Source organism: Malaclemys terrapin, chromosome 14 (assembly GCF_027887155.1).
Source record: "Malaclemys terrapin pileata isolate rMalTer1 chromosome 14, rMalTer1.hap1, whole genome shotgun sequence".
NCBI lineage: Eukaryota > Metazoa > Chordata > Testudines > Emydidae > Malaclemys > Malaclemys terrapin.
Window position 1 is genome coordinate 6,290,872 of NC_071518.1, and position 20,337 is coordinate 6,311,208.

General features: G+C 45.9%; 1 protein-coding gene across 3 annotated transcripts in view; it reads left to right on the forward strand.

The window, feature by feature from the left end:
* The first annotated feature begins 2,044 nt into the window (after positions 1-2,044).
* KIAA0513 (KIAA0513 ortholog) overlaps positions 2,045-20,337 on the forward strand; it is an 82,353-nt gene continuing 64,060 nt past the window's right edge. For 2 of the 3 annotated variants that reach the window (XM_054048802.1, XM_054048805.1), the window contains exon 1: positions 2,045-2,125. The gene's annotated coding sequence lies outside the window, so the exon portion shown is untranslated. Of the gene's footprint in view, positions 2,126-2,618; positions 2,792-20,337 lie in introns of all 3 variants that reach the window. The other variant, XM_054048803.1, reaches the window with a different exon arrangement.

Genomic DNA, 20,337 nt, shown 5'->3' on the forward strand with positions numbered 1-20,337 from the left:
TTATAGACAGACTTAATCTAATCCTTCCTGCATATGCAATATATTTATTATTGCACTCCTAAAATACAGAGAACACTGTGCGGTAGAGACCTTAAGTGAGACGAATGTGCCTAGGGCTGTATGCTGAATTGCTTCATCGCCATTTCTGTTGGCTTTTAAGTGTCAAAACCTACATTCGTAAATCAAAACAGGAGGTGTGAGAAATCTGCCTTTAGCTCTTTCTAAAAACTGCCAATGTAGAGGATTCAGGAAATGGGGCAGGTTGAGCACTGCTGTACATATCTTTTGCAGACTTTACCAATTTCAAGGAGAAATTAGATAATCAAATGCATCCAGCTGCATAGAGAGAGCAAGCTGACTAAACCAGAATAGCTTTCACGGGAGTAAAATTGAACAAACATATCATGCTATTTTCAATACTTAAATGGACATTGGAAGGGAATTTAGCTCTAAAATATAGCTGACATAAGAGCTCTTGCAAAATCTAATTACCAAAAATGTTTCCATGAAATATTTTTGGGGGGTTTGGATTTAAACGTTCCCCAGGTGTGCTTGCAACCCAAACATTACACTGAGTTATTAGTGCATGAAACCCAGAAGGTGAAACTGACTAAAAAGAAGAGCTGAAACTGACATCTATTTTTAGTTTCCAAGATGAATGCTGTACAAAGAGTACTGCCCTACCCCCAGTATCAGTGGTAAATTAGCTATTTATTTATATAGTGCCCTATAGGCATGCATCCTGCTTTACCAAAAAAATAAAAAAAAAATAAAAAAAAGTGCCAACTTTGCAATCTAAACACAAAATTGTTTCAATAAAAATCTAATCATCTCGGGTATTATTAATGATGGGTAAGGAACTTTAGTTCTATGCTTTTTAATCAGCCAGCGATTCCTTAATTACAATCGTGCACATTTAGAAAAAAGTTTGCTACAGTGGGAAGAAATAATTCTAGGGACTGCATCTGAGATCTGCTAACGAACAAGCTATCAGGTTGAACTCTCAGAATGCTCTCTTTAAGCACTGGGACCAACTCGGAAGGTTTGGTTGTGTTTGGGAAAAGCAAGAAGCACTTTTCTGAACAGAATCAGCTAAAGGAATCCTTAATAAATTAAATAAAGCTCAGAACAACTAGTCCTAATTCTCCAGTGCCAATGGCCTTTTCTTATCTCACTTTAAAAGCTACACTGAGGTGTACTGAATTACAGAAAAGAGGAGGTAGTGCTGGCATGTTGATCTTACTTCACTTGAATCCAGATTTTTCAATAAACCAGTGAAGCTAAACTCTATAACTGAGCAGGGTAAGGCCTGTAACATTGCAGCAAAGGCCCAAACCAGTGAGGCAGGGGAAGGGGGTGTGGATAAAGCTGCAGCAGAGAGCTGAGGGGGGAGACCAGCGTTTGTAATCAGTGTGGGTCTGATGTGGGGGCAGACAGGGAGCGAGGGAAGAAGCAGGGAACTCCTGTAGGGCCGGGGCAGTAGGGGAGCCCCTGGGGTGCTGCAGGGCTGAGATGGGGGTATGTGGGGAGCCTTGGGGTGTGGCAGGGCTGAGATTAGGATGACCAGCTGTCCCAATTTTATAGGGACAGTCCCCATATTTGGGGCTTTTTCTTAGATAGGCTCCTAATACCGCCCCAGCCGGACCGCATTTTTCACACTTGCTGTCTGGTCACCTTAGCTGAGATGGGGATGGGGGCAACCTGTGGGGCACTGAGATGGGCATGGGAGGAGCTCCTGGGATAGGGCAGGGTCGGGCTGAGACTGGGGTGGGGGGAGCCCGTGGGGCGGAGATGAGGGTGGGGGGAGCTCCTGGGGTGGGGCGGAGATGAGGGCGGGGGGAGCCCGTGGGGCGGAGATGGGGGCGGGGGGAAGCCGTGGGGCAGAGCTGGGTGGGGGGGGCGGCCCTGAGCGAGCGGCTGCTGCCGGGCGGCGGCAGGCGAGGGAAGCAGAAGCCCCGCCCCTCTTGGCGGAGCCCCGCCCCCAAGCCGAGCGCGGCTCCCTCCCCCCGCTCCGCCCCGCCCCGCCCCTCTCACGTGGCGGCAGGTTCGCTGCCCGCGGCTCGGAGTCTGCGCGGTGCTGGCGCTGCGAGCGGGGCGCGGAGGCCGGGCCCAGGCAGCTGCACGGGTGAGCGGGGGGCGGCAGGGACCGCGGGGGCGCTGTGCACGGCGGGCGGGTGTTGTGCACGGCGCGGGGCGGGGGAGCTGTGCACGGTGGGGGGGAAGCCCGGGGGCGCTGTGCACGGGAGAGGGGCGGGAGGATTTTGAGGGGGCTCCGGGCAGGCGCCTTGGACACAGGTGTGGGGGCGTGTGCCGGGCCCGGGGGGGGGGGAGCTCTTTGCACGGCGCCGGTGGCTGTGCCGTGGGCTCTCCGGTGACTGCATCATGCGTGGAGGCGGGGATGGGCAGCGGCCCCCCGTGGGTCTGAGCAGTGTGAGTGGGGGGGGGTTGAGCCCTGGTGCAGCCTCTCGTCTCTGGCCTCGTCCCCGTGGGGCAGACAGGAGCTGTAGGGAGGCATGTTCCGGGGGAGGTGGGTGTGTGGCCCCCTTGTCCCTGCTCTGGAGTGGCTTGCAGGGACCTTGTGGAGCTGTGTGTTTCTTTACACTTCTCCACCCTCTTAGCTGCGATGGAGGTGACTTTCCCCTGGAACAGAGGTGGGGGTCTAACATGGCGCAGAATCTTACAGATCCCAGTGGGAACTGGTGCTGTTCAGAGCTAGACACTTCAGTGGCAGAGAGAGGTTTCTTCCTGGGTAGCAAGCCCCAGTGACTACCAGCGCTACAGCAATTTAAGGGTGGGTACAAGTGCTACATCTAAACAGGGTTTGAATGCAAACTGGGTGTATCCTTAGGGGACGTTTGCATGGCAGCTGGGCGTGAACAGACTTGCACTAGTGGGGCTTGAGCCAGTGTGCTAAAAATAGTGTGGGCCTGGTGGCTCTGGTGGAGCCTTTGGCTAGCTCACCTGAACTCCGATCCCTGCCACATCCACATTGCTATTTTTAGCATGTTCGCTCGAGCTTCAGTTGGGTTCTGTCTTCCCACCCTGAGAGGCTCAATCCCAGTTGCAGTGTAGACACCCCTTTACCTGTGTGCTCTCTTCTACAGGGGACTTGCATGTGGTTTCCTCATATGAATCAGTGCTTGATTTGATACAGTGAAGTCCACTGTGCCTCTGGATCGCATGTAATAGACCCCGACTGGAGGCAGATTCATATTTGAGTTTCCAGGTTTACCACAGTGACATTCAATTTATTTTTAGCTAAGAAGCTTTCTAAAAAAAAAAAAAATTGGCTGTAACTAGCCTTTTGGCACCACACAACTGTGGCTTTGTTTTCACAAAGACCTTTCATTCCTAATTACTCTTAATTCTTACAAAGCGCCTCTGACTGTCCAGATGATCGGATCTTCTCTCTGTTCTCATGCCCTGGCAACTTTCTATAGGAGGTGGTAAAGGGAGGATCGCAGACACTGCAACTTGTAGTTTTTAGGTATTTAGTAGGGCTGTCAAGCGATTAAAAAAATTAATTGCATGATTAAATAATAATAAATACTATTTACATATTTTTGGATGTTTTCTACATTTCCAAATATATTTCAATTACAACACAGAATACAAAGCGTACAGTGCTCACTTTATATTTGTTTTTGATTACAAATATTTGCACTGTAAAAAACAAAAGAAATAGTATATTTCAATTCACCTAATACAAGTACTGTAGTGCAATCTCTTTATAATGAAAGTTGAACTTACAAATGTAGAATTATGTACAAAAAATAACTGCATTCAAAAATAAAACAATGTAAAACTTTTAGAACCTAAAAGTCCACTCAGTCCTACTTCAGCCAATTGCTCAGCTAAACAAACTTGGTTACAATTTGCAGGAGATCATGCTGCCCGCTTCATGTTTACAATGTCAGCTGAAAGTGAGAACAGATGTTCTCATGGCATTGTTGTAGCCGGTGTCGCAAGGTATTTATGTGCCAGATGCGCTAAAGATTCGTATGTCCCTTTATGCTTCAACCACCATTCTAGAATACATGTGTCCAGGCTGATGATGGGTTCTGCTCAATAACGATCCAAAGCAGAGCGGACTGATGCATGTTCATCATCTGAGTCAGATGCCACCAGCAGAAGGTTGATTTTCTTTTTTGGTGGTTTGGGTTTTGTAGTTTTTGCATCAGAGTGCTGCTCTTTTAAGACTTCTGAAAGCATGTTCCACACCTTGTCCCTCTCAGATTTTGGAAGGCACTTCAGATTCTTAAACCTTGGGTCGAGTGCTGTATCTATCCTTAGAAATCTCACATTGGTACATTCTTTGCGTTTTGTCAAATCTGCTGTGAAAGTGTTCTTAAAACGAACATGTGCTGGGTCATCATCCGAGACTGTTATAACATTAAATATATGGCAGAATGTGGGTAAAATGGAACAGGAGACATACAATTCTCCCCCAAGAAGTTCAGTCACAAATTTAATTAACGCATTTTTTTTTTTAACAAGCATCATCAGCATGGAAGCATGTCCTCTGGAATGGTGGCCGAAGCATGAAGGGGCATATGAATGTTTAGCATATCTGGTATGTAAATACCTTGCAACCCTGGCTACAAAAGTGCCATGCGAACGTTTGTTCTCACTTTCAGGTGACATTGTAAATAAGAAGCAGTCAGCATTATCTCCTGTAAATGTAAACAAACTTGTTTGTCTTAGAATTGGCTGAACGAGAAGTAGGACTGAGTGGACTTGTAGGCTCTAAAGTTTTACCTTGTTTTGTTTTTGATTGCACTTATGTAACAAAATAAATCTGCATGTGTAAGTTACACTTTCACGATAGAGATTGCACTACAATACTTGTATGAGGTGAATTGAAAAATACTATTTCTTTTGTTTATTATTTTTACAGTGCAAATATTTGTAATAAAAATAATATAAAGCGAGCGCTGTACACTTTGATTTCTATTACAACACAGAATACAATATATTTGAAAATGTCAAAAAACATCCAAAAATATTTAATTTCAATTGGTATTCTGTTGTTTAACGGTGATTAATCGTGATTAATTGTGTAAGTTAACGGCGATTAATCTACAGACTACATATATAGTAGTAATCTGGGGCTGAGTGCTTTTTTTTGTGTGACACTTTTATATTGGCGGAAGTCCTAGTGTAGCCGCAAATATACTGGCAAAACTGCACTTTTGCTGGTGTATTTCACTCGGAGAGGTGTGTGTGTGTGTGTGGAATCTGAAATAAGTGATACCAGCAAAAATGCAAAAAAATCCACACTAGGTGTGCGTTGCTGATACAGTATGCCAGATTCCTGTGCTGGCAAAGCACTCCTAGTGTAGGCCTAGCTCTAGTTTTCTTGGGGAGTTGGTATAAGCTATACCAGGAAGAGCACTTCCGGGATCGATTTATCGTGTCTTAACCAGACGCGATAAATCGATCCCAGAACATCGATTGCCTGCCGCCGGACCCTCCGGTAAGTGAAGACGTACCCTTTGTGTTGTCGTTTTTCAGGGATAAGTTATGTCTACACTAGAAGGGGCTTTCTGGTTGGCTAGAGTGGCAAAACCTAAGTGTAGACTAGGCCTGAATTTTGGGGAAATGACTTCAGGAGAAGCTGTCATGTTAAAGTCTTGTAACTTGTATTTTTTTAAAATAGTGTGATACTTGCCAACGATGCTGCTGTTGAACTGCTAGGTGGTCCTGCAGCTGCTGTGAGTGTGGACTGGAAAGGGGAAGGGAGCGTTGGTTGGAAAGTTTGCCTGCTGTTGAGGGTTGAGTTTTGTGGAAGTGTTCTGGGGCAGGAAATTTGTGCTGGGTGGGATAGAGAAGGGGTGGATTTAGGCTCCACAGCTGTTAGGGACTGATGCATGATGGTGGTTCTTTTATTTTACGGTTCCCCCAGGAGCACAGATTAGAATTGGGGACCCCTTCTGCTAGGTGTTGTCTGCAGAGAGAAACCGGGCTTGTGCTCTAGAGAATGTGATATCTTAGGCCTTGATGCTACAATCTGAGATATCCCCGAATGCCTGTACTGAGTTCTGTTGACTCCACTGGGACTCAGTGCAGGCGTAAGGGTTTCCCCCGGAGATCAGCTTGCAGGATCAAGCCCTAAGGCGTGATGTACAGAGACAATAACAAATACTTCTCTCACAGCTTGGTTAAGCCTTTACTTGGAAGTGGCTAAGGGGAGGCTCAGATGAGCAAATTGCTTGAGTAGTTGAATGTTCCTAAGCTCTGGAATGCTTACATGAAAGTGCCTTGCCCTGCAGTGGTGTCACAAGACAGTTCCATTGTGACTTGGCTTTCATGGGGCCAGGGGGGATGTCTCTGAAATCGACCTGTCCTATTGATTTTAGATACATATACATATGGTTACAACTGTGCAGACATGGTGTTTGCACACACTGTGCTGTATAATTAGAGTAACAAGAGTTACCTGAAAAAATGAAATGCTTCATTAATGTTTCTGATGTCGGGATATTGCTGTTTATTTTAATGTCCTATGACTTCATTTCCCAACTGTTTATGGTCAGAATAATTTAGACAGACTGATATTGTTAGAAGTGTATTGAGGTTGTTTTATAAAACATCTCGCGTGACGGGTGCTTATGGAAATGAGGTCCCTGTTATGTTGGCTTCGGACAAGTAGAACATGGGCAGGAGCTATGCAAGTCTTCATCTCTCTCTGCGGATGCACCTCCGGTCCCACTTGCAGTATCTCTGCGCTTCTGGTCTTTGATTCCCACAACGGCTAATCCTTATGGAAGCTGTGTACCTCCTCTCAGATGATCGGCGCTCTCAACTCCTACTGAATCTATATGGGAGCGAAGGGTGCTAAGCACCTTGCAGTATGGGACCCCACAGCTCTGCTAATGCATCTCAATCCTGCCCTGCAGCTCTCTTGTCGTTCTAGTCCCGGGCGGTCTCTTTTGAACACTTCGTTGTGTGGGTGAATTTCACCTTTTTCTAAGTGATGGGAACATAGAAACACCTTGTTCTGAAGTGTTCTCAACACAAAAAAGTCACTTTCCCAAATCATTTAGAAAACCATTGCCGGTGTGAAATCGTGATGATAAAACAGTTCTTCCTGCCGAGTTTGTTTATGAGAGTTTGACAAATCTGGAAGGAAATGCTCTTTGGAGAGATTGCTCCCCTTGCTGCTGGGCCAAGTGGTTTTCAAATATTAAATCTGAGTGCCGCAGCATGGTTCGGTATAGACAAGTACATTAATAATAGATTGCTAGAACAAGTAAAGCAGGCGCACAGATAAGGTTTGTTTGCTTTTTTTAAAGAGACGTATAATAGCTTTGGAGCTACTGATATGAGGAAGAGCAGTTCCTTTTGGCTTCTGTTGTAGTTGTTTATACACATTGCTGCATCCTGTCTCTTATTTCCCTCTACTGAAAGGTCCTTTGCTTCATGCTGAACCCAGTAGTTTTGCAGTTCTCTGCTACTAGCCCACTGGTTGGCTGCAACAGTGATTGGGGCACCCTTGTGCTAGATCAGTGGTTCCCAAACTTTCACAGCCCATGAACCCCTTTCACTAAATTATGAAATCTCGTGAACCCCCTCCTAAAAATGAATATTTTCAGGGATTTAACTTTAAATTACTTCAATGTGATGGATGCCCCAACTGCCCGGCCCCGCTCTTGCTGGGGTTCGGGCTGCCGGATCCCCTGCAGGGCTTGGGCTGCCAGCCCCAACTGCCCGCCCTGCTCTCCCTGGGGCTCGGGCTGCCAGCCCCGTGCGGAGCTCTGGGGTTCGGGCTGCCAGCTCTCCCGCTAATGGGGGTAGGGCTCGGGCTGCCGGCCCCGCTCTCCCTGGGGCTCGGGCTCTCTGCCCTGCAACTGGGTCCCACCTGTTCTCTCCAATGTCCAGGGTTCTCTGGCAGCCATTAGTGAAATTTTTCTGGTGAACCCCCTGTAACGCTCTGCGAACCTGTTCCTCCTCCCCCCCCCCCCCCCCCACACTCAGCAGGCACCAGTCATCTCTGGCAGAAGCCCCTAGCCTCACCACCCCGCTGCAGGGTAGAAGCAGTCTGGTAGGTGGAGAATGGAGGGGGGAGTCTCCACGAGCTGCGGTTTGGCCACCCCTGTAATAGAGGCTTGCTGTCCCAAAGAGCTTACACTCTAAATAGATGGGACAGTCAAAGACTGGCAGGGCATAGGGGAGGCAGAAAGTGGCGAAGTGGCTTGCCCATTGTTTCGGGGTAGGTGGCTGGCAGCTGGGAATATAATGCAGGTCTCTAGAATCCCAGCCTTGTGCCCTAGCCGCTGGGCAACATGCCCCTCATCTTTTTAATTTGTAACAAACCTATTATTTGATGGTGGGCTTGGCATGCTGGTAGAGATGCATTTGGTCCACTGTCTGGTTTAAACTCCCTTGCAGCCAATGGAACTTACCCTAGGGATGAATCTGGCCTTGTTAATTTGGAAATGTTATTTAATTGGGCACACGAAGCTTTAAAGCAAGATCCCGAGTCTTGCTTTTGAAAGCCAATTGTGTCGAGCAGGGAAAGGGAAGCTTTAAATCATGCAGGGTGTAGTGCATCAGCAAGAGGTGAACAATGCCTATTGCTTCTCTCTCCCAAAAGAAGGAAGTGACAGGAATGTTGCACCAGATCTTGTTGAAGAGAAGTGAGATATTTGCTGAAGAAAAACTGGTTTGGTCTTGTAGCGATATAGTGGTTTGGCCAGTCAAGATTCATGCTGTGCAAAATCTTGCATGACGTGGTTTCTTTTTTCTTGTCAATGAAACCAACAGAGAACCGTCAGAGTAATTCTGCTGGGCTGACATCTCTACAGGCCGATTAAATTGTTTACCGAGATTTTTTTTTTCTTTTCCCCAAAGCAAATACTGTAAAACCAAATGTCATTATTGCTAGCCTGTTTGGCAGCTCTGGAATCTGAATTCCTTTCCTCCTGCACAGAACAGGTGCAGCATGAACAGTGCAAACTTCCCTCATGCTGTCCCATCAACCTGACCTTGAATAATTCCCTTTCCATGCCATGAATGGTGTTGATTGCGGTACTGGTGTCTGCCTTGAATCCCACCCATTTATATCTCCCAGGCCAACAAATAGCCATCAGATGGTAAGGACTTTTTAACTGATACTAACCTAGCTTGTATTTGAACTTGTGATGGATAGTTGAAAGGGTACCAGACCGCTCAATATAAGACTAATAAAAGTCTTGGATGCTAAAGGATGTTTGTGTTAAGATGTTTTGCTATTCAAATACATATAGTCTTTGACTGTGAGCATGTAACCCGGTTTAACGGTCTGTAATTTGCAGCGTTGCTATTACTGTGAAGATGCTGGCGTTTTTTGTTCAGTATAGAAACAGCATCAAATTATATTCTTTGGATTAGTTTTGCTTGCCCTGAGGCATTGCTGACAAAGAGAGAGGTTTTCATCAGGTTCATTCCCACCCCCTTATTGTAGGGAAACAGATTTATACCAACTGTTATAATATATTTTTTAATACATTTTATACGTGAGAGCTGTGATGCTTGAATTAAAAAAAAAAAAAAAAAAAGTGTAGGCGTTTGGAGTAGCAGCTCCATTAATTTTTTTTCCCTAGTGTGAGTTGTCACTGGATCAGCTCCTAGCCTAGTAACTAGACTATCCAATGGTTGGAATGCATTGCTGTAGCCTGTCGCCCTTTGAATGAGATCAGCGCTCATAGCAGGACTGAAAAATAACTGGGGCAACCCATCTAGTGCTGCAGGGCAAATTTAAGAACAGAGGAGGCGGGTATGTAAGCAAGATGCAGTAGCGAGCTCTGCCGAGCGACCCTCCTCCAACTCTTCACCAGCTAATGGTGGTTATCTCGTTTTCTTCTGTGCCTTTTAACCTTCGGCTGTTTCTTGCTGTTTGCGCTGCAGGGGAAAAAACCCTCCATTTGTTAGAATGAAACCTTTCCGGACCAAGACCAGGTGGGTCCCTGGCTCCTCATCGTGAATCCACAGCTTGTCTTGTGTTGACAGCATTAAAGATCACTAACTGTCAGAGAAATAAAGTTCCCATTGTTTCACTGGATAATTTCTTTTGAAAGCCCTGGGCTGGAGGCTGCATAGCCGGTAGACCTTTTGTCTGCTGTATTGTGCCTTAATGCTCTGCCTAAAGGTGCAGGTTTACCACAGCATAGTCAAGCTAGTTGAATTCTGAGCTATCCTGGAGCATTGCAAATTGGCTGATGCTGTTAGTATTTGTTTAGTGCTAGCAATGTGTTGGATAAACCACTCACAAATATTGATAGTCCCTGCCCCCAAAGAGCTTATAAAACCTGTACCCATTCTGCTATCACATGGGGTTCATGGGCAGAGCAGGGACTTGAACCCAGGTCTTCCGAGTCCTAAGCTGGTAGCCTAGCCACTGGTCCATAATGGGGTTGGCTCTGGCTGCAGTTCTGCAGGGGGGGCTACTTGTACAACAGGAGTGACTTCCCTGTAATAGCTGGGACTTTCATTGCAAGTTAACGGCAATTTGCAATGTGTCACTGAACAAGCAATGAAAAAAGCGGAAAATGCATCATGCATTCACTTTGTTCATCGGTTATGTTGACAGTTGTATTTTGAATTATTCATGGTGCTCTGTTATTCAGGGTTAGCTGGGAAGCAAGAGTGATCCTTGTAAACTGTTTGGTGTGTAGATTTTTAAAAGCACGCAGATGAACGGCAGATGACACAATGCGCTGGACACAATCTGCTGGCTGTCCTCCAAGATGGGCAGTTCAGCAGATGGGACAAATAACCTGCTGAAAGAGGCTAAAGGTTCAGAGAAAGTTGTACAAAGTGGTGTTTCATACTTAAGGGAGTTGGGTTACCTGCAATGAAAACTGCAGTGGAAATCTCTTGCTGAGGATATTTCAATAGGTTCCAATCCCACAGGCCACTCCACAAGTTTCTGCCTACGTATAAAGCAGCTTGCCAGGATCAGACCTTAGCATGGACCAATGCATATGGGGAAAGAGGGACTATAAAGGTTCCAGTGAAGAGTTGTTTACAGTATACAAGTACCTTCACTGAAAGAAGATACCAGGTACTAAAGGGATGTTTAATCTAGCAGAGAAGGGCAGAACAAGAATCAGTGGCATGAAGCCAGACAAATTCAAATTAGAAATTAGGCCCAGCTTTTTGGCAATGAAGGTGATAGACCATGGGAACAAACTAGCAAGGGAGGTGGTGGATTTTCCATCTCTTGATGTCTTCAGACAAGGATCTGGATGTCTTTCTGGAAGATGCGCTTTAGTCAAACACACATTATCGGGCTCCGTACAGCCCATGAAAGGATGTGCTTTTATCTGTTCCCCGGAGCTTCAGGGACATGCATGTACAATGTTCTTTTGACGAACATCATTCCTGTGGTTAGAGTGCGCACAGCTGAACACAGTCGAGTCGGGGGAGGCATTCCACTGGCGGGGTCCACTTGCAGAGGCAGTGCTCCCAGTGTCTGATGGTCTAAACCTGGATCTCCGCTCTCCACATGATTGTCCCAATGGTGTACCGTTGTTGGGGAGGTCGAGAGAGTCTCTGAGTAGCCAGGTCCCATTCTAAGGACTTAGCAGGGTAGAACCAGTTGTAGTGTATTTGTATGACACTAAAGCTTAGGAGCCTGGCCATGGGCCAGGCACCCTCTGTGCTCGGAGCTGTACGAACACAGAACAAAAATTCCCTGCCCTAAAGAGCTTACGGTCTCATTCACAAGGATTCTAAGGCCAGGCCATTGAATTCATTTCTGAAGCAAGCAGAGAGTCAGTGGTGTATCAGTGAGGGCGGGTAGAAAGTGTTTGCGTTGGCCCGCTATTGCTTCCACGCTCTCCAGCAATTTCAGTTGCCATGTGATGGCTGCACGCTGAAAGAGGTTTGCAGTACTCTTATCTGGAGGTCATGAGACACTGGGTCATGGTGCCTCGGTCCCCTCATCAGAGACTGTCTCCTGCCAGTTGGAGATGCAGGAAAGCCTGCAACAGTTTGCATGTACACGTGTAGTGAGGAGTTCGTGACCCCGACAGTCATTGATCCAGTGCCTGTGTTTAAAGCACTGGCAAGTTCCCCTTCTTGCTAACATAAGACTCCAGGCACCAAAGACAGGAGCAAAGCCGCCTGATCGGGATTCATGTGAACTTCACACTTACAGAAGGTGTCAGGGTGGTGAGAAGAAGTGAACAGAATTAGCAAAGATGTAACCCTGTGCGTGTAGAGAGAGCAACCCTTCTACCCCTAATGCACCACTGGAATCTTGCTGCGTTCTTTTTAGCATCTGCCTGAGCTGCTGCATTCTGTGGAGTCGTCAGCTGTTCTCTTCTGTTAACGAACTGAGCAGTCTCTGGTAATAGGGATCCCTCTCCTGTGGCATTTGCTCTTTTCTCCTTGTTGTGTGAGTTACTTTTACAACCAGCTATGAAGAGGCAACAGCCTTTAAACTCTGGCGAATGTTCGATGTTTCCCATTGTATGGAGGTTATTCGTTTCAGAGATGTGTGTTTGGCCAGTGCATTATTCAATCATTCTGTAACATTTATGTTGCAGTAGCATCCACTGACCCCGGTTGGGATGGAGGACTCTGGCCTAGATGCTGTGTGAACACACCGGTAGATATGGACTGTGACCCAGAGAGCTTGCAAGCCAAAAGCATATGTGTAGGGAGGGAACACTCGAAGGAAGGAGAAAGAGAACTGTTTTCATTTGCATGGCAGGAAGTGACCTATTTCCTCCTGGAGCACAAGTGGTAACTCCACCAAAGCCAAACATTCCTTGCAGTGTGTTTTAACGCTTTAGAAATGAGGCATTTGTCTGTGTGATCCTGCATGCCTGGCCGACAAAAGATATGTGAATTTTTGTGGTGAAGAGCTGTTAAAAGATGGAACTATTTGGCTTCCTCACAACAGAATTAAAACAGCGGGTATTAACTTCAGACCAACAAAATTACTGTAAATAAATTTTAGTCTCTAAGGTGCCACAAGTACTCCTCGTTCTTTTTGTATAAAAGAAGGTAACTTTGCCTGTCTTGTCACTGTGAACTGATCCTCCCCCCCCTTTTTTTTCCTTCTTTTTTTAAATCTAGGGCATTTATACCATGCTCATCATTGTGGGCTTACAAAAGCTACTTTAATGAGGATCTCTGTGTCTTCTCTCCCTTCAGCCCCCCTATCATGGGATTGTTTGTCTTGTGGTAGGAAGGCTAGAAAGGGAGTTTTTGCCTTTTGCTTGGAAGTGGCGAGATTCATGATGGTTCCGATCCCCCATGAAAGAGAATTCTGCGCTCGTTAGGCTAGCTGATGAGAGAGCCCTTTCCAATCTCACCCTTGAAGTTGACGGTTTCTTAGGAACTGAATGAGTGCTTTGAGAGGGGACTGCATAGAACACACTGTGATGGGCCTCTGAGTGCTTCCATAAGACACATGTGGAGGGAGATGGTGCTTGTGGGGGTGCGAGAGGCTGTCGTGTTTAGACAGCTCAAGTCAGCCCCCAGAGTGCTTTGAAGATGAGGACTGAACCCAGTGTGCAGCAGGGAGCCAAAGTAATGAGCAAAGGACTGGGATGTGCATTTGCCAGCCTGTGCTAATAGCAGGGTGGCTGCTCCGTTTTGAATCAAGCCTCGAGCTATTTCTGGGTCAGTTTTCTCTTCCTAGGTACAGCGTGCTGCTGCCATCGAGCCTAAAGACAGATGCTCATATCACTGTGGCCAAGTGTGAATTCGACAGTACAGGGCACAATCTGAATTGCGCTGCCGTTAAAATATCCCTGGCACATCTCCCAAGGAGAAATCGCCCTTCTGGGATTCTCTTTGTTCCGGTAAAGCCTGTGTCTTCTGTCCTTTGCCCATGGCCATGATTAGGTGTGTTCTGCAGCTGCTGCTCAGTGTGTGGCATTTACTCATGTTCTGTCCTGGCCTGCAGCTCCTCTTTGCATCTCAACCTGCTGAGATTTGACCGGGGAATGCTCTTCTTAGGCATTGCAAATGCTTGCCAACCTAGGAGGCCCTTCCCCCTGTAATGGGCCAGGAAACAGCATCGTTCTATGCTGATCCTTTGTGAGCTATTGCCTGGTTTAACCTACATGGACAGGTTTCCACCCAAGGTATAGATAGGTGGTGCAAACTTATCCCGATTTCCATGGAAGATCCATCTTTTCAGTCTCTATCAGGTCCTGTCTAGTCCATCCCCTGGCCAGGGCAGGGTGGTTCCCCATAGGACCTTTTCTAATCCTTTGTCCAGCCCAATTTTAAGTTTCCATCACTTCCCTTGGGGGACTGTTCAGTAGCCGGGTAGACTTCACTGTTAGGAAGCTTCACCTGCTACGTTTATGCATATGTTGTGCTGCTGTTTGCCTAGCTCTTAATTCGAACACATGGTTCTAGTGATACTTACTGATTTAAGGGATATATTTTAAAAATCTTTTCTTTGGCTGTTACCCTCCATGTGGTTCAGCTTTATAAAACCGGGGGAATGGTCGCTATTGCTGTCCGTTATAATTGGAAAGTAGATAAATAGCTGAGGAGAGCATTATACTGTGTGCTGGGGAATTGTATTGTGTGCTGACCTGAGAGTAACACCATCCTATGGCTGTTTGAAGGTTTACCTACCGTAGTTCCCAGTTGGCTGGTGGCCACTCCCTCCTCTGTTTGTACCTCGCCTAGGTCCTATGCTCACAGAGACCCTGGCATTGCACAGTCTTGGCTCAGGAGAGGTGAACGTAGCTGCTTCCAGAGCCGGCCATTCACCCAAGAGGAGGGGGTTGCAGGAATGATCCATTTTCTCTTTCCCTTTCCAGCTGCAGCATTCCCAGCCCCTTGTCGGTCCTAGGGCAGTAAGGGATTTGAATTCAGATCCCATAGCATTAGACTCTTAGGGTACATCTCCACTGCTGCAGTAAAAGAGCCATGGCGTGGCTGGGGGTCAGTTGATTCAGGGCTCAAAATTACGGGGTTAGATGTGTCTGTCCTTAAAGCTGCTTTTTATTTAATCCAAGCTGACTGGTGTCTTTTTGGTGGACCAGGGTGGAACGGTAGATTCTGGTCTTTGACTTGCCTCAGCTGACTGGGCCAGTGGTCAAGTTTGTATCATTGCCCATAGCTCCAGGGTGGGTCTTTTAAAAGCATCCCCTCAGTAAAAGCTCAATCCTGTGAGGCGCTGAGCATTGACTTCTGGAGGAGCGGTGCTCAGTGTTCTGTAGCCCCAGTCCTGTCTTCTGGGCATTGCTTAGCGGTTAATTACTTACCCCAGATTAAAAGGGTTTTTTTTTTTTTTTTTGCCTTGAATCCTGTGAGCAAAGACTGTTCGGTCCCATTGTTATTAAACATGAAATTGCCCTTGCTTCATTGTTAATCTGATAAAATGTTCCTTGACGATTCCCATCCCTCAGGCTGGGTGGCTGATTGACAGTAAAGCTATTTGCTTCCAGTTTCCCTGCCTTCCGTTGTCTGGCGCATAAAACAAGCCGGAGAATGCTTAGGAAGAATCCCAAAACAGAAGCCCCATTACCCAGGTTGCCTACATTCAAAACTAGACTTTAGTGGGATAAATATTAGATGTTCTGAACAGCTGGGGCGAATGCTGGCTGCCTGCTAGATCAACGCTTTAAAAATTAGGCTCTGAGGCCCATATTTAGGTCAGTAAGTAAATGGCCTGATTTTCAAAGGGTTGGGCTCTTGGCCTAGCACCTCTGAAAATTTCAGTTTGTAAAAATGTGCAATGCAATCCTTCTGAAAACACCATCAGACTTTTATCCAGTGATTCAAGTTCTTAAGGGAGGCAATTTTAAAAGCACAGATGCAAAGCATTGCCATGCCTTTGCTGGTCATAGTTTAGCTTATCAGTATGGAAAGAATCTTACAAACCCCTAACCCTTTACTTTAGGCTGGGCAGTTCAAAAATAAACAGCCCCATCTATTTACTCGTCATTTTCACTTTCTGATTGTCCTGTGCACAGTGCCACAGGGTCTGGGTTTCAGAGTCTGCAGGAAGAAGTTCAAATCGAAACAGCAAACTCTCCATTTTTAGGAATGAAGGAAAACATTTTAATAATGCTAGGTTTTGTAAAATCCTTTCGAGGTTCAAGCCCTTTATCTTTGTGAATGAATGTCATGCCCAGAAAAATGAAGGAATAATTGCCAGGATTCTAAACCGTCCTCAGTTGGGTGGGTATTATGTAAGCTTAACTGCTGGCCATTACGGAGATGCATCTGGGGCTGTCTGAAGGCAGAGGTGCATGACCTAGATCAGGGGTTTTCAACCTTTTTCTTTCTGAGGCCCCCCCCCAACATGCTAGAAAAACTCCACAGCCCACCTGTGCCACAGTTGTTTTTCTCCATATAAAATCTACAGCTGGCATTAAGGGGTAGGAAACAGGGCAATTGCCCGGGGCCCACGCCACAGGGAGCACCGTGAAGCTAAGTTGCTCAGGTTTCAGCACCAGGTGCTGGAGCTCAGGGCGCTGGGCTGCCTGCATGGTGGGGCTTCAGCTTTCTGTCCTGGGTCCTAGCGAATCCAATGCCAGCCATGCTTGGCGGACCCCCTCAAACCAGCTCGCGGCCCTCCAGGGGGCCTTGGACCCCTGGTTGAGAACCACTGGCCTAGATGGATTGTTGGTCTCATCCAGTGTGGCGGTTTTTTTGGTTTTGACCTGCAGCACTTACCTGCTCCTTCCAGTCTTCCTAGCCTGCTGGTGCTCTTCAATCCCGTCCTTCGGCATCCCCTTCTGCTTTGGTACTGGGCCAACTCTTCCCATGACCTTCCGTCTGAACTTGCATTCCCCCTCTATGACCTGGACTACTTCTGAGCATGTACGCCACTTGCCTCAAATTGTAGTGGGGCTTCTATAGTTTGGCTGAGCAGAGACGGGGTTAGTGCCACCTAGCTCACTTTTGCTTTTGTACGTGTCGTCGTTGTGACCTAAACAGGAGTTGCGTCCAGGGTGTAATACACTAGAGAGGCAGTATGGTCTTATGGTCGGAGATATGAGACCTGGGTCCCAGTCCAAGCTCTGCCACTGACTCATCATGTGACCTTGGGAAAGTCATTTCAACTCTCTGCTTCGCTTTCCACCTTTATAAAATAGAGGTAATTCCAAGCCACTTTTGCAAACCATTTTAAGAATGTCCAAGTGCAGCATTACGTTATTGATCCATTGCCTGCTCCTAATAAGTAGTGTGTAGCTTTTTGGTATTAAGTCTGACTTTCTTGTTTTGCTTTGTGTTGTGGCCAAAAAAGCCCAAAACAAAACAAAAAAAACCTCTTACTGAATAAAAATGGAATGAAATGAGCAAAAATAACTTGCTTAATAATTTTCAGAAATGTTTTCATATCTGTGGAAGGAAAAGAGATTTTTCCCTTGCAGTCTGTGCACAGAGATTGCTTAAGGCAATTGTAAATTAAATTTCCTTGTCTCCATATTTATATGCCACGTACTGTAACTCATGCAGAAGAGCTTATTTTTTGTGTGTTTTAGCTTTACAGATGTCGAAGTTCTGTACCCCAAGGAGCCCAGCATACTAACACACTTACAGATTCTGCTCCTTCCACCTGCTTCTGTCATATAGCAGTTAGGTAATGATGCAAGGCCTGATATTTTTCATAGCATCCACAACCCTCATTGAAACTATAGATGCTCGGCACTTCTGAAAATCAGGTCCTTGACACCACTGGTATAACTTAGCCTGTCTCTCTCCATTTTAATGTGCCTGTTGTCAGAGAGTTTAGCCCCCAGCACTACAGTATTTGGAAGAATAGCATCAGGGCCAGAGGGTAGACCACTGTTTCTCAGCCTTTTCAGTGGCAACCCTGTATGTAAGTAAAATGTTTGTCATCCTCTTACATTTATATAAGAGTAAAAAATGTTATCAATACTAACAGTGATATGCCTGTATAATTTATTTACATGTGTGTTTGGAGAGGTTGACTGAGAATACTTGACCTTGAAAGGTCAGGGTGTGTAGGGAGTGAGTCTCTCTGCTTTAGCGTGTAATAAAATCCTTGCAAACCTCCCCTCCCCCCCCCCCCCCATTCTTATGTCACCCTTCACTTCCGGGTGTTGTGTCCCTCTGGTTAAGAAATAGTGGGTTAAACTAGTGGCTCTCCACCTTTCCAGATTAGTGTGCCCCTTTCAGGAGTCTGATTTGTCTTGGGTGTGCCCAAGTTTCACCTCACTTAACGACTTGCTTACATAATCAGATATAAAAATATAAAAGTGCCACAGCATATTATTACTGAGAAATGGCTGACTTTCTCATTTTTCCATATAATTATAAAATAAAACAGTTGGAATATAAATATTGTACTTACATTTCCGTGTATAGTCTATAGAGCAGTATAAACAAGTCATTTGTCTGTATGAAATTTTAGTTTGTACTGACTTTGTAGTGCTTTTTATGTAGCCTGTTGTAAAACTAGGCAAATATCTCGATGAGTTGATGTACCCCTGGAATCTGAGGGTATTTCCCCTTGCTGTGGCCACGTTTTCCTGACTTTATAATATTAAGTGATAAATGGTGATTAATAATACTTTATATAGCACCCTTTGTTCGAGGAACTCAGAGGATCTTTACAAGCCATATTTAAACCTCATACTCACCTACCCCTCTGGAGAGTTATGCTTAAGTGAGGCCTTTTTTGACAGTTGACAGGCTAAGATACAGCATCTAGAGACATCATTTAATGTCTCTGTAACCAATGGAGTGAGACCTGTCTGTGTGACAGCAGCACTAAGATAAGGACAAGTTGTCACTTGCCAGGGCAACCCATACGTTTTAGCAGACGCTACTCCATGCATTTAATTACGCAGTTGCTGCTTGCTTTTCCTAGGTATCTCTTTGACAGGCAGGGCCGTCTCAGCTGTCAACGTTTTATATGGACCAAAGTTGGCTTAATTTCTTTCCCTGAATTTTCGGTTGATGCCCAGTAACTAAATCTCATTGCACGTTTGCTGCATGGTTTGCTGCCTAGCAGGGACACAAGGTGGGTGAAGAATTGTCTTTTATTGGACCAGCTTCTGTTGGTGAGAGAGAGCGAGCTCTGTGTGCCTTGAAAGCTTGTCTCGCTCACCAACTGTAGCTGGTCCAATAAAAGATATGACCTCACTGACATGGCTACAACTGCCCTGCATATCCCTGTCTAAAGCTGTCAGAGGGAAGCTCCTTATTGCTAAGGAGATACTGATACTACTTAGATTGCTTTAAAGAGAGCTTTGCTGAGAAACAACCCTGCTAATGTTTCCTAGTTCCTGCATTTCTCTGCCATTGTGATATCACTGAGACCCCACACATGGAAACCAGGTTTGTTGCTACATACCTGTGCCCCACTTGCTGCTTTTGCCTCCTGAAGCCATAATTTTGATTGTGGCATCATTTGCTTCCACAGCAAAAGAGAATTAATTACACCCCCATGCTCTCCTAGAATAGAAACACTCAACTCCCCCGCTTTTATGATTTTTTTTGTATTGTGGTAGCGCTGCAGGGAAGGCCAGTCGTGGGCCAGGATCTCATTGTACTCGGTGCTGTACATAAACAGAACAGAAAGATCGTTCCTGCCCCAAAGAGGTTCTAGTCTTGTCATTTCAGCGCTGCCGGTAAGTTGCCAGCATGCTGTCTTGTGTCAAGCACCTTGATATACAAGCTCATCCACTCTTCTCAGGTACTTGGAATACCTGCAGCAAAAACAGGGATGAATTAAGGATGGTGGGAGATCCTTGTTAAACAGTCTCGAGTGACTCTCGACCGTGGGTTCCAACCTCAGGGCAGACTGTCAAGAAACAGGGCACCAGCTTCAAACTGGTTGTGTGATCTAGACTTAGATTTTACCAACCAAGTATCAAGTGTGAACTCCTCAAGCCTTACCATGGAGTCACAGACAGTCCACTTGGGCACTCTGGTCTATCTTGCCACCCAGGCAAGCTTGCCTTGGTGATAGATTGTCCCTTACACCAAAAATCACAGCAAGATTCAGGTCACTCCCAGTCCCAAAGGACCAGTCACTTTCCCCAGGACAATTGTACCTTAGATCTCTCACCAAAGACCATGCTTGTAGCCAATCCTGTAATAAACGAACTAAAGATTTATTAAGTAGGAAAAAGAAGTGTTATTTACAAGGTTAAAGCAAGTAAACGTATCCGCACAAATGAGCTACAGGTGTAGGTTCCAAAAATGTGTTAGCTGCTATGATACGCAAGCTCTATATGCCCTTTAGAGCTAACCCCAGCCAAACAGCTTGGGGATCCCTTGCTTATGCTTAAAATTTTGCCCTCTCCGAATTCCAAGCAGCACAGGGATAACAATTTCTCCTTGACAGGAATTTTTATTCCATTCCTTTTGAGTTCAAGCTGGGATAGGACGAGCTTT